The sequence below is a fragment of the Sciurus carolinensis genome, unplaced genomic scaffold (assembly GCF_902686445.1).
Source record: "Sciurus carolinensis unplaced genomic scaffold, mSciCar1.2, whole genome shotgun sequence".
Classification (NCBI taxonomy): domain Eukaryota; kingdom Metazoa; phylum Chordata; class Mammalia; order Rodentia; family Sciuridae; genus Sciurus; species Sciurus carolinensis.
This window is the reverse complement of record NW_025920118.1, coordinates 222,235-233,641: the sequence shown is the minus strand read 5'-3', so window position 1 is coordinate 233,641 and position 11,407 is coordinate 222,235. Positions and strand designations below refer to the sequence as shown.

Here is an 11,407-nt window from a genome sequence, read left to right as displayed (position 1 = left end):
GGATCAGTGCTTTAAAATATGTGATCAGTGACTAAGGCCCTCAGAAATCCTTTGGTTTGGTGTCTCAGCGTCAAGACAGCAGAGGTGTTCTGGAGATGATGAGCCATTGGTGACCCTGTTCCTTGGAGGGCCCCCAGGGGAAGTGGGTCCTGTTGGGCTGTGGTCAAGGGGAGGCTGATCTCTGGGAAGGCAGGGGCTTCTGTTCCGGGTCTGGTTCCATCTGGTCTGGAGCACCCTGGCTCTCTCACCCGGATAGCACAGGACCCCACTGCTAGGGGTTACAAGGGCAGTGTGAGGTCAAGGTGTTAAGACGCCCCATCACGTATTGCTAGGCTGTGTCTAACGTTGCACGGGCAAAAGGGCCTCCTGTTGGGTGAGGAGCCCAGAAATGGGATCCAGGACCCCAAGTTCACCTCCTAGACACACAAGTGCGGGAAGAAGAGGTGCAATTCAGCTCTAGTGGAGGAGGGGTGACGGGCTTTTACTCAATACTGCATGGCCTGCCTTGGGTGCACTCACGAAGCTAGTGACCCTGCCTGGTGGTGCCCACTCTGCCCTGAGCACCAGGTCTCCTCCTCCTGCCTGGAACACCAGGAACCTAAGGTCTCGGAGGTGCGGCCAGCACTTCCTCCCAAACAAGAGGTGACCTGGGCCATGTCAGTTTCAGGGCTTCCGGAAGGGAGACAGGCGGCTGAGGAGGCGCAGCCCAGGATACGTTCCTAACACACACCCCTGGAGCGGTGGCCAAGGTCTTAAGCAGCTGGCCCTGGGGGGTGGGGATGCTGCTCATCTCCATTACAACAGTGAACCAGGGAGCTCACCCGTGGAACGCGGAGTGGTGGGTGCAGGGACTCTGGTGCCTGTGACCAGAACTGCTCCCACCAGGTTGTCTGCATCTCCAAGAGGGAAGGGGAGGCACGGATGGTGAGGGACCTGGACCATCTCTTCCCTTGAGCCTCCTCAGCCATGCAGGAAAGTCGCCGAGGGCAAGCCATGGCCACTGACTGTCCCCAAATCAGAGGACGGGCTAGTAGGGCAGCCAGGGCTGTCAGCACGCGGGCCTGCTCGCCTGGCTGCCCCTCACCGCCGCATCATCGGGGGTAGAAGTCATCGGGGACGCTGGTGAGGTTGCACCCCTGGAGCGCCGCGTCCACCTTCTTGATGTAGGCGGAGATGCTGCACCACATGTGGGTCATGTAGGGGTCATACTCCAGCCTGAGCAGCCCCGAGCTCTTGATGTTGCCGTCCTTCTGGCTCTCCACGCACAGGAGTCGGTGCTCCCGCACAGCCACGCCCAGCAGGCGGACCATGTGGCCCAGCTGCACGAACAGGTCCTGCTTCAGGTCCTGGAAGTGCACCACCAGCACCTTCTTGCCAAACTTGAGCCAGTCCAGCGTGTGGGTGGCCCACCAGGGAGCATAGTTGTGCACAAACTCCGGTCGCTCTGTGGAGAGGAGGAGCTGGTGGTCAGGCAGGCCCGGGGCGAAGCCGCCTTTGACTGGGTTGAGGAGCAGCGCCGAATCCACCCTCCAGATCTCTCCCCCGCACCACTGCCTCCACCTGGCACCGCCTCCTTCACTCCTCGCTGAGGATGGTCGTACCCCTCGGTGCCCACCACGTGCCAGGCACAGCCCTGTGTATGAATCTGTGTAACTAGGCATAGAAAGATAGGGGTAACATGACACAGAAATATGCAATCATATAAATATAGATCATGCACATTATACTACACATCGAACATAGAAAATATGTGAATTATATGCAATGCAAATTATACAAGATCAATATATAAATATAAAATTTATGTAATATTGCATGCATATCTTATATGTATTGTTACATGCATATTTATATTATCACATATTAAATATATTACTTGTCCCTTATATATAACTATAATGCATATGTAAATATATAAATATATGTAATAATATGTGATATATGTAATTGATATATGTAATATACAAATAACCATATATTACATGTAAATAATGTATCTGTAATATATAATAAAATACATGAATGTATTGTCTAGAATTTATACTGACATGTCAATTATATATTATGGGTATGTATTTATATTTATATTTTAATAGCTATATTAATATAGCTCTCAATTCCACTTAATCCTCACAACCTTATGAGCTAGGGTATCATCATCATCACTTGATTGGAAACTGAGGCACAGAGAGGTTAAGTAACTTGCTCAGGGTCACTCAGCTAGTAACCAGCAGGGCCAGGTTTGAGCTCAGTCAATCTGGCTTCAAAGTCTGGGCTTTTAAAGACCCAGGTGTCCCCTGTGGCATGAGTACCTACCTACTCGGAGGATAACAAAGGGGCTGTGGTACAGAGGAAGTGGGAAGCGTCTGCAGCTGTGGGCATGGCGACTTGAACCAGCTGTGAAGGACACCATTACTCTCTTCTCAGGTGAGAGGTCCTATTCTCCGAGTCCCAGGGCTCAGGCCTCTGTCTTTAAGACCTCCTCGCCGACTCCAACTCCAAGCGTGAATACTGCAGTGCCAGAGTCCACTCATTCTGTCCCCCTGTCCTCCACAGATGGAGAACTCTCTGGGCGTGGGGTGTACCACAGTCTTGCACTTCCATCCTTCCTTCCTCGACTTTGGACTGAGGTGTCTGCTGCCTAGCCAGGATGAAAGGGTGGGGTGGACTGTGGCAGGAGCTGGGAGGTGCATATGGGATGGTTGGGCATGAAAGACACCCAGGAAGATGAGGGAGCACAGAAGAACCCCTGGGGAGCCCTGGACGGGACCTCAGAGGGAGAAGCCAGCCACTGGGGCTGCTGGAACTCAGGAGGAGCGGGACTGCAGAAGGTCATGAGGATGTCGGGAACAGAGAAAAGGAGCTTCTCCTCAACCAGAGGCTCCCAGGGCAGACACTCTGAAGTTCCAAAGGGACACTGGGGCTTCCTGTAGATGCATAGCCACCAGCACCCCCAGAGTGGGGACGTGTGGGGGGCATTTATTGAGTCCTTAATCTAAATCCCCACCCCTTGCAGGGTGATGGAGAACCAATTGTCTCATTCAATCCGAAAAACTACTCCTGTTCACTCACCACCAGGGAGAAGACGGAGGCTTAGAGAGGTAAAGTGACTTGCTCAAGGTCACACAGCCAAGAAGCATCATCTGGATCTAGTCCAACTGATTCCAGGCCCCAATCCTTCCCAGCACAGCAGCCTCCCTGCCTTCCTCCCCTGCCTTCCTCCCCTGCCTTGGGCTCCACAGGGGCTTAATGAATGGTTGTTGAACTAAATTGAAATCTCAAACTGCCAAATCGCAACGTGATAAAGGGCTCCCTTTCCTTTGCAGAACAGATCAGAGTTTGTGGAAGACTCTGGTTCCCTGGTCCCCTCCTGGGGTCCCATGGCTGCCTGAGAAATATTTATGGTGGTGACGGGTTATTCTTTATTCTTAGAATAAATTACCGACAATATCTCCGACTAATTGGGCCCATACTGTTATAATGGGTAAGACCAGATGTGTCTGGGTGATTAAGGAAAATCCAGCCTGCGTGTGGCCTGCTTTACTTTTCCAGAATCTCCCGACTCCCAAGTCACCCCGCAGCACCCTGCAAACTCGGGACAGCCGCTCTGTGCCTGGAAGGGGCCCTGGTGAGCTTGCCCCCCAGCACCTGGCAGACCCCACCTCTGACCATCCTGAGCGGAGCTGAGGGAGGGTGGCTGGGTGGCCCTGGAGAAGAAGGAGGGGTTGGTCTGCATGGTGGTCGGGGTCCCTCAGGTGGCCCAGGCGCCAGGGCCTTGGATGCAGGTGGGACAAAAGGATCATCCTGTTCTTGCTGATGACCAATGTCTGTGGGAGACCAGGCTCCTCTGTCCCTGCAGAAGGCTGGGAATGGACTCTGCTGGAGCCCCTACATGGTGTCAGGGCTATGCTGGGCCCTTGGTGCCATCTCACCCTGGGCTCTCTAGAAGCCTGAAGAGAAGGCATTACTAGCTCTACTCTAGACACAGGGCAAAGGATGCTCAGAGACATGAAGCCATTTGTCCAAGGTGATAGTAGGTGTCGAAGGCAGGATTCAAACCCACAGTGCCCCCAGACTGCATCTGGCTCTGGCCACCACCCCCAACCCTGGAAGAGGGACTGACCTCACCAGCTGGGGCCCTCTTTTTGCTCTGGGCCCTGGGCAGCTGCCCCTAGTCCACCTTCTGTGCCCTTCAGCTTCAGACTGTCTTAGAACACGGGGTCTATTCACAGATGACCTTGTAGTTGAGGAAGCTCCTCTCCACCTGACCTTGCAGACATTATCACACCTCCTTGAGGCTCAGTTTACCCATCTGCCAATCAGCAGTCCAGCTTAGACCTACCTCCTACAGATGCTGTGCAGACAGATTGGCAAAGACCCTGCACAACATCTGGGGCTCAAGAGGTGGGCCCCCAGCATCTCTGGAGACACCCCAAATGCCCCACCATGTTGATCTGAGCCTCCCTCCAAAAGCACAGCTGAAACCCAAGCTGTTTCTGCTACAGACCCGGGCCCTCTGTCCCCCTGCTGTGGCAAAGCTCCTAAATGACTTCACTGGAAAAAAGAACAAAAATTAAAAACAAAAGTCCTCAATTAACTCAGGATTCCTGCCAACTGATGGCTACCCGCACATCCAGTAATAAAGGCTCACTAAGCCCCGGACACCCCCACAACCAGTGCTGGTTCCACGGCCACCGAGGCACTTGTTTGCCTGGCCAGTCTCTGCTCCATTGTCTCATCCACCGGAGGAACCAGGCCCTCATGGATGGCTTCCCTCTACTTAGTTCCCCACAGAATCGTTAACCACAGTCTCTGTCTCATTAAACAGATCCAGGACAATTCGCCTTGTGTAATCATATCACATCAAATTTTACTTTGGACTCACTCCAGGGAGGTTGTAAAATTAATGTGGTGGAACCAAAGGGGGGTGTGGGAGCCTCAACCCAGCTATAATTGGGAGGGGGGCAACAGTAAGGGAGGATGGGCCTGCACAACAGCTGGGTGGCCTCTGCTTTTGAGACGCGACCCTCCTGTTGGACACCCAGTGCATCCTAAAGTGGCAATTCTCAAACTTTCAAGGGCACTCCAAGCACCTTGGAAAACCTGTTGAAATGCAGATTCGCGTCTTCACGGGGCGATCCAAGATGGCGGCCTAGAGGGAGACTGCACCCCCGGTCGCTCCAGAACCCAGGAGTTAAGAAGGGGAGGCATTGAGAGACTCGGACTGAAGTGGAGCCACGGGTGAGTCTGCCCACTGGGTAAAGCTCGGCCCGGGTGGCAGGCCCAGATAGAGGTGGCTTATCGGAGCCGGGCAGGGCAGCTAGAGTCATCCACAGGCAGTCCTGCGCACTCCAGCCCCGCCCACACAGCCAGCTTCTCCAGGTTCTCGGAACGGAACTGGCCCGCTAGTGAGAGCCTGTCTGAACAGAGCACGCTCCGAGTCCCGGAGCTGCTGCAGTGCAGTGTACTCCTGCAAAGAACCAGCGGAGAGCCTCGATCTGCAGTCAGCCTCAGGGATAAGGACAGGGCAGCCGGAGACCTCTTCAGGCGGCTCTGCCCACTCCGGCTGCGGGCTCTCTTCACGGGGCGATCCAAGATGGCAGCCTAGAGGGAGACTGCACCCCCGGTCGCTCCAGAACCCAGGAGTTAAGAAGGGGAGGCATTGAGAGACTCGGACTGAAGTGGAGCCACGGGTGAGTCTGCCCACTGGGTAAAGCTCAGCCCGGGTGGCAGGCCCAGATAGAGGTGGCTTAGCAGAGCCGGGCAGGGCAGCTTGAGTCTTCCCAAGGTAGTCTTCCACACTCCGGCAGTGGGCTCTTCCCACACGGCCAGCTGCACGGTGCAGGCCCACAGTGAGAGCATTTCCGCACAGAGCCAGTTCCAAAACGTGGAACCAGTAGGGGGCTAGGGGCAGTATTCTTCGAATGAGCTGCTTTATCAGATTCCTCCAAGACATCAGGCTACTGAAGGCTGGGAGGTGATACACTGGAAATCTAGTGGGACACTATAAGCCAATAGTGGAAAACTGCAATATCTCAGGGTCCCATTGACAACTGACCATTATGAGAAAACAAGGGAAGAAAATGTCCCAAACAAACCTAGATACTACATCAATAAAACCCAATGACAGCAGAGCAGAAGAAATGTCAGAAAGGGAGTTCAGAATGTACGTAATTAAAACGATCAGGGAAGCTAATGAGGAGATGAAAGAGCAAATGCAGGAATTGAAGGAGGAGATGAAAGAGCAAATGCAGGCATTAAATGATCGCACCAATCAACAGTTAAAAGACCAAATACGGGAAGCAAGAGATCATTTCAATAAAGAGTTAGAGATACTGAAAAAAAACCAAACTGAAATCCTTGAAATGAAGGAAACAATAAACCAAGTTAAAAACTCCATAGAAAGCATAACCAATAGGATAGAACACCTGGAAGACAGAACCTCAGACATTGAAGACAAAATATTTAACCTTGAAAACAAAGTGGAACAAACAGAGAAGATGGTAAGAAATCATGAACAGAATCTCCAAGAACTATGGGATATCATGAAAAGGCCAAATTTGAGAATTATTGGGATTGAGGAAGGCTTAGAGAAACAAACCAAAGGAATGAACAATCTATTCAATGAAATAAGAACAGAAAATTTCCCAAATCTGAAGAACGAAATGGAGAACCAAGTACAAGAGGCTTATAGAACTCCAAACATACAAAATTACAACAGACCCACACCAAGGCACATTATTATGAAAATACCTAACATACAAAATAAAGACAGAATTTTAAAGGCCGCGAGAGAAAAGAATCAAATTACATTCAGAGGGAAACCAATAAGAATATCAGCAGATTTTTCAATCCAGACCCTAAAAGCTAGAAGGGCCTGGAACAACATATACCAAGCCCTGAAAGAAAATGGATGCCAACCAAGAATCTTATACCCAGCAAAACTTACCTTCAAATTTGACGATGAAATAAGATCCTTCCATGATAAACAAAAGCTAAAGGAATTTACAAAAAGAAAGCCAGCATTACAGAACATTTTCAGCAAAATATTCCATGAGGAAGAGATGAAAAACAACGATGCAAATCAGCAACAGGAGGCGCTAGCCTAAAGGAATAGCCAAATAAAGTAGAAACCAAATCATGTCAAAAACAAATATGAGTCAATTGACTGGGAATACAAATCATATCACAATAATAACCCTGAATGTTAATGGCCTGAATTCATCAATCAAAAGACACAGACTGGCAGATTGGATTAAAAAGAAAAATCCAACAATATGCTGCCTGCAAGAGACACATCTCATAGAAAGAGACACCCATAGACTAAAGGTGAAAGGATGGGGAAAAACATACCATGCACACGGACACAGCAAAAAAGCTGGAGTATCCATCCTCATCTCAGATAATGTGGACTTCAAACCAAAACTAGTCAGAAGGGATAAAGAAGGACATTACATGCTGCTTAAGGGAAGCATAAATCAGCAAGACATAACAATCATAAATATCTATGCCCCGAACATTGGCTCACCCACGTACGTCAAACAAATCCTTCTCAATTCCAGAAATCAAATAGACCACAACACAATAATACTAGGCGATTTTAACACACCTCTCTCACCACTGGATAGATCGTCCAAACAAAAATTGAATAAAGAAACTATAGATCTCAACAACACAATCTGCAATTTAGACTTAACGGACATATATAGAATATACCATCCAACAAAGAATGAATACACTTTCTTCTCAGCAGCACATGGATCCTTCTCTAAAATAGACCATATTTTATGCCACAAAGCTACTGTTAGTAAATACAAGAAGATAGAGATACTACCTTGTACTCTATCAGATCATAATGGATTGAAATTAGAAATAAATGACAGAATAAAAAACAGAAACTTCTCCAATACCTGGAGACTAAATAATACACTATTATATGATGAATGGATAACAGAAGACATCAGGAGGGAAATAAAAAAATTCTTAGAAGTAAACGAGAACAAAGACACATCATATCAAAATCTCTGGGACACTATGAAAGCAGTACTTAGAGGAAGATTTATTTCATGGGGTGCATTCAAAAAAAGAAGTAGAAATCAACAAATAAACGAGTTAACACTACAGCTCAAAGCACTAGAAAAAGAAGAGCAGACCAATACCAAAAGTAGTAGAAGACAGGAAATAGTTAAAATCAGAGCCGAAATCAACGAAATCGAAACAAAAGAAACAATCGGAAAAATTAATAAAATAAATAGTTGGTTCTTTGAAAAAATAAATAAAATTGATAAACCCTTAGCCACACTAACAAAGAGAAAGAGGGAGAAAACTCAAATTACTAAAATTCGGAATGAACAAGGAAACATCACAACAGACACGAGTGAAATACAAAACATAATTAGAAGCTATTTCGAAAATCTATACTCCAACAAAACAGAAAACCTTGAAGACATCAACAAATTTCTAGAGACATATGAACTACCTAAACTGAACGAGGAGGACATACACAACTTAAATAAACCAATTTCAAGCAATGAAATAGAAGAGGTCATCAAAAGCCTACCAACAAAGAAAAGTCCAGGACCAGATGGGTTCTCAGCCGAGTTCTATAAAACCTTTAAAGAAGAGCTCATTCCAATACTCCTCAAACTATTCCATGAAATAGAAGAGGAGGGAACCCTACCAAACTCGTTCTATGAAGCCAATATCACCCTGATACCTAAACCAGACAGAGACACATCAAGGAAAGAAAATTTCAGACCAATATCCTTAATGAACATCGATGCAAAAATTCTCAACAAAATTTTAGCAAATCGCATACAAATATATATTAAAAAGATAGTGCACCACGATCAAGTGGGTTTTATCCCAGGGATGCAAGGTTGGTTCAACATTCGGAAATCAATAAATGTCATTCACCATATCAACAGACTTAAAGTTAAGAATCACATGATTATTTCAATAGATGCAGAAAAAGCATTTGATAAAATACAGCATCCCTTCATGCTCAAAACACTAGAAAAAATTGGGGTAATGGGAACATTCCTAAACATTATAAAGGCCATCTACGCTAAGCCCATGGCTAATATCATTCTAAATGGTGAAAAACTGAAAGCGTTCCCCCTAAAAACTGGAACAAGGCAGGGATGCCCTCTTTCACCGCTTCTATTCAACATCGTCCTTGAGACTCTAGCCAGAGCAATCAGACAAACCAAAGAAATTAAAGGGATACGAATAGGAAAAGAAGAACTCAAACTATCCCTGTTCGCTGATGACATGATTATATATTTAGAGGAACCTGGAAATTCCACCAGAAAACTTTTAGAACTCATAAGTGAATTCAGTAAAGTAGCAGGTTACAAGATCAATGCTCATAAATCCAATGCATTTTTATACATAAGTGATGAATCTTCAGAAAGAGAAATTAGGAAAACTACCCCATTCACAATAGCATCGAAAAAAATAAAATACTTGGGAATCAATCTCACAAAAGAGGTGAAAGACCTCTACAATGAGAACTACAGAACACTAAAGAAAGAAATTCAAGAAAACCTTAGAAGATGGAAAGATCTCCCATGTTCCTGGATAGGCAGAATTAATATCGTCAAAATGGCTATACTACCTAAAGTTCTATACAGATTCAATGCAATTCCAATTAAAATCCCAATGATGTACCTCGCAGAAATAGAGCAAGCAATTATGAAATTCATCTGGAAGAATAAAAAACCTAGAATAGCTAAAGCAATCCTCAGTAGCAAGAGCGAAGCAGGGGGTATTGCAATACCAGATCTTCAACTCTACTACAAAGCAATAGTAACAAAACGGCATGGTATTGGTACCAAAATAGACAGGTAGATCAATGGTACAGAATAGAGGACATGGACACAAACCCAAATAAATACAATTTTCTCATACTAGACAAAGGTTCCAACAATATGCAATGGAGAAAAGATAGCCTCTTCAACAAATGGTGCTGGGAAAACTGGAAAACTATATGCAATAGAATGAAACTAAACCCCTATCTCTCACCCTACACAAAACTCAACTCAAAATGGATCAAGGACCTCGGAATCAGACCAGAGACCCTGCATCTTATAGAAGAAAAAGTAGGTCCAAATCTTCAACTTGTTGGCTCAGGATCAGATTTCCTTAACAGGACTCCCATAGCACAAGAAATAAAAGCAAGAATAAACAACTGGGATAGATTCAAACTAAAAAGCTTTCTCTCAGCAAAGGAAACTATCAGAAATGTGAAGAGAGAGCCTACAGAGTGGGAGAATATCTTTGCCAACCATACCTCAGATAGAGCGCTAATTTCCAGAATCTATAAAGAACTCAAAAAACTCTACACGAAGAATACAAATAATCCAATCAACAAATGGGCTAAGGAAATGAACAGACACTTCACAGAAGAAGATGTACAAGTAATCACCAGATATATGAAAAAATGTTCAACATCCCTAGTAATAAGGGAAATGCAAATCAAAACCACCCTAAGATTTCATCTCACCCCAATTAGAATGGCGATTATCAAGAATACAAGCAACAATAGGTGTTGGCGAGGATGTGGTGAAAAAGGAACACTCATACATTGCTGGTGGGGTTGCAAATTAGTGCAACCACTCTGGAAAGCAGTGTGGAGATTCCTCAGAAAGCTTGGAATGGAAACACCATTTGACCCAGCTATCCCACTCCTTGGCCTATACCCAAAGGACTTAAAATCAGCATACTACAGAGATACAGCCACATCAATGTTCATTGCTGCTCAATTCACCATAGCCAGATTGTGGAACCAACCTAGATGCCCTTCAGTTGATGAATGGATAAAGAAACTGTGGCATATTTATACAATGGAATATTACTCCGCAATGAAGAATGATAAAATTATGGCATTTGTAGGCAAATGGTCGAAATTGGAGAATATCATGCTAAGTGAGATAAGCCAATCTCAAAAAACTAAAGGACAAATGATCTCGCTGATAAGCGGATGAGGACATATAATGGGGGGTGGGAGGGGCTAGCATTAGGTTTAGGGTTAGGTTTAGAGTTAGGCTAAGGAGAGCAGTAAGAATGAAGGAAAGAAGGACTGTGTAGAGGGAAAAGAGGGGTGGGAGGGGTGGGAGGGGTGGGGGGGGTGGGGGGGAGGGGAAAAATATAATAAACATCATTACCCTATGTAAACGTAAAAAAAAAAAAAATTAAAAAAAAAAATAACATAAAAAAAAAAAAAAAAAAAAAAAAAAAAAAAAAAAAGAAATGCAGATTCGCTTCTAGGAAGAGGAGGTTGGGCCCTGCCTGAGTCTTGTCTGTTATTTTGATGTCTGTGCTGCTAGTCTGTGGCCACAATGAGTAGGAGTGGTTACTAAGCCTGAGTTCCCACCAGGAACTCCTAGAGGGCTGGCCAAGCTGC

General features: G+C 46.0%; 1 pseudogene; it reads right to left on the bottom strand.

The window, feature by feature from the left end:
- Window positions 1–1,091: 1,091 nt before the first annotated feature.
- LOC124973608 (WSC domain-containing protein 2-like) overlaps window positions 1,092–11,407 on the bottom strand; it is a 41,800-nt pseudogene continuing 31,484 nt past the window's right edge.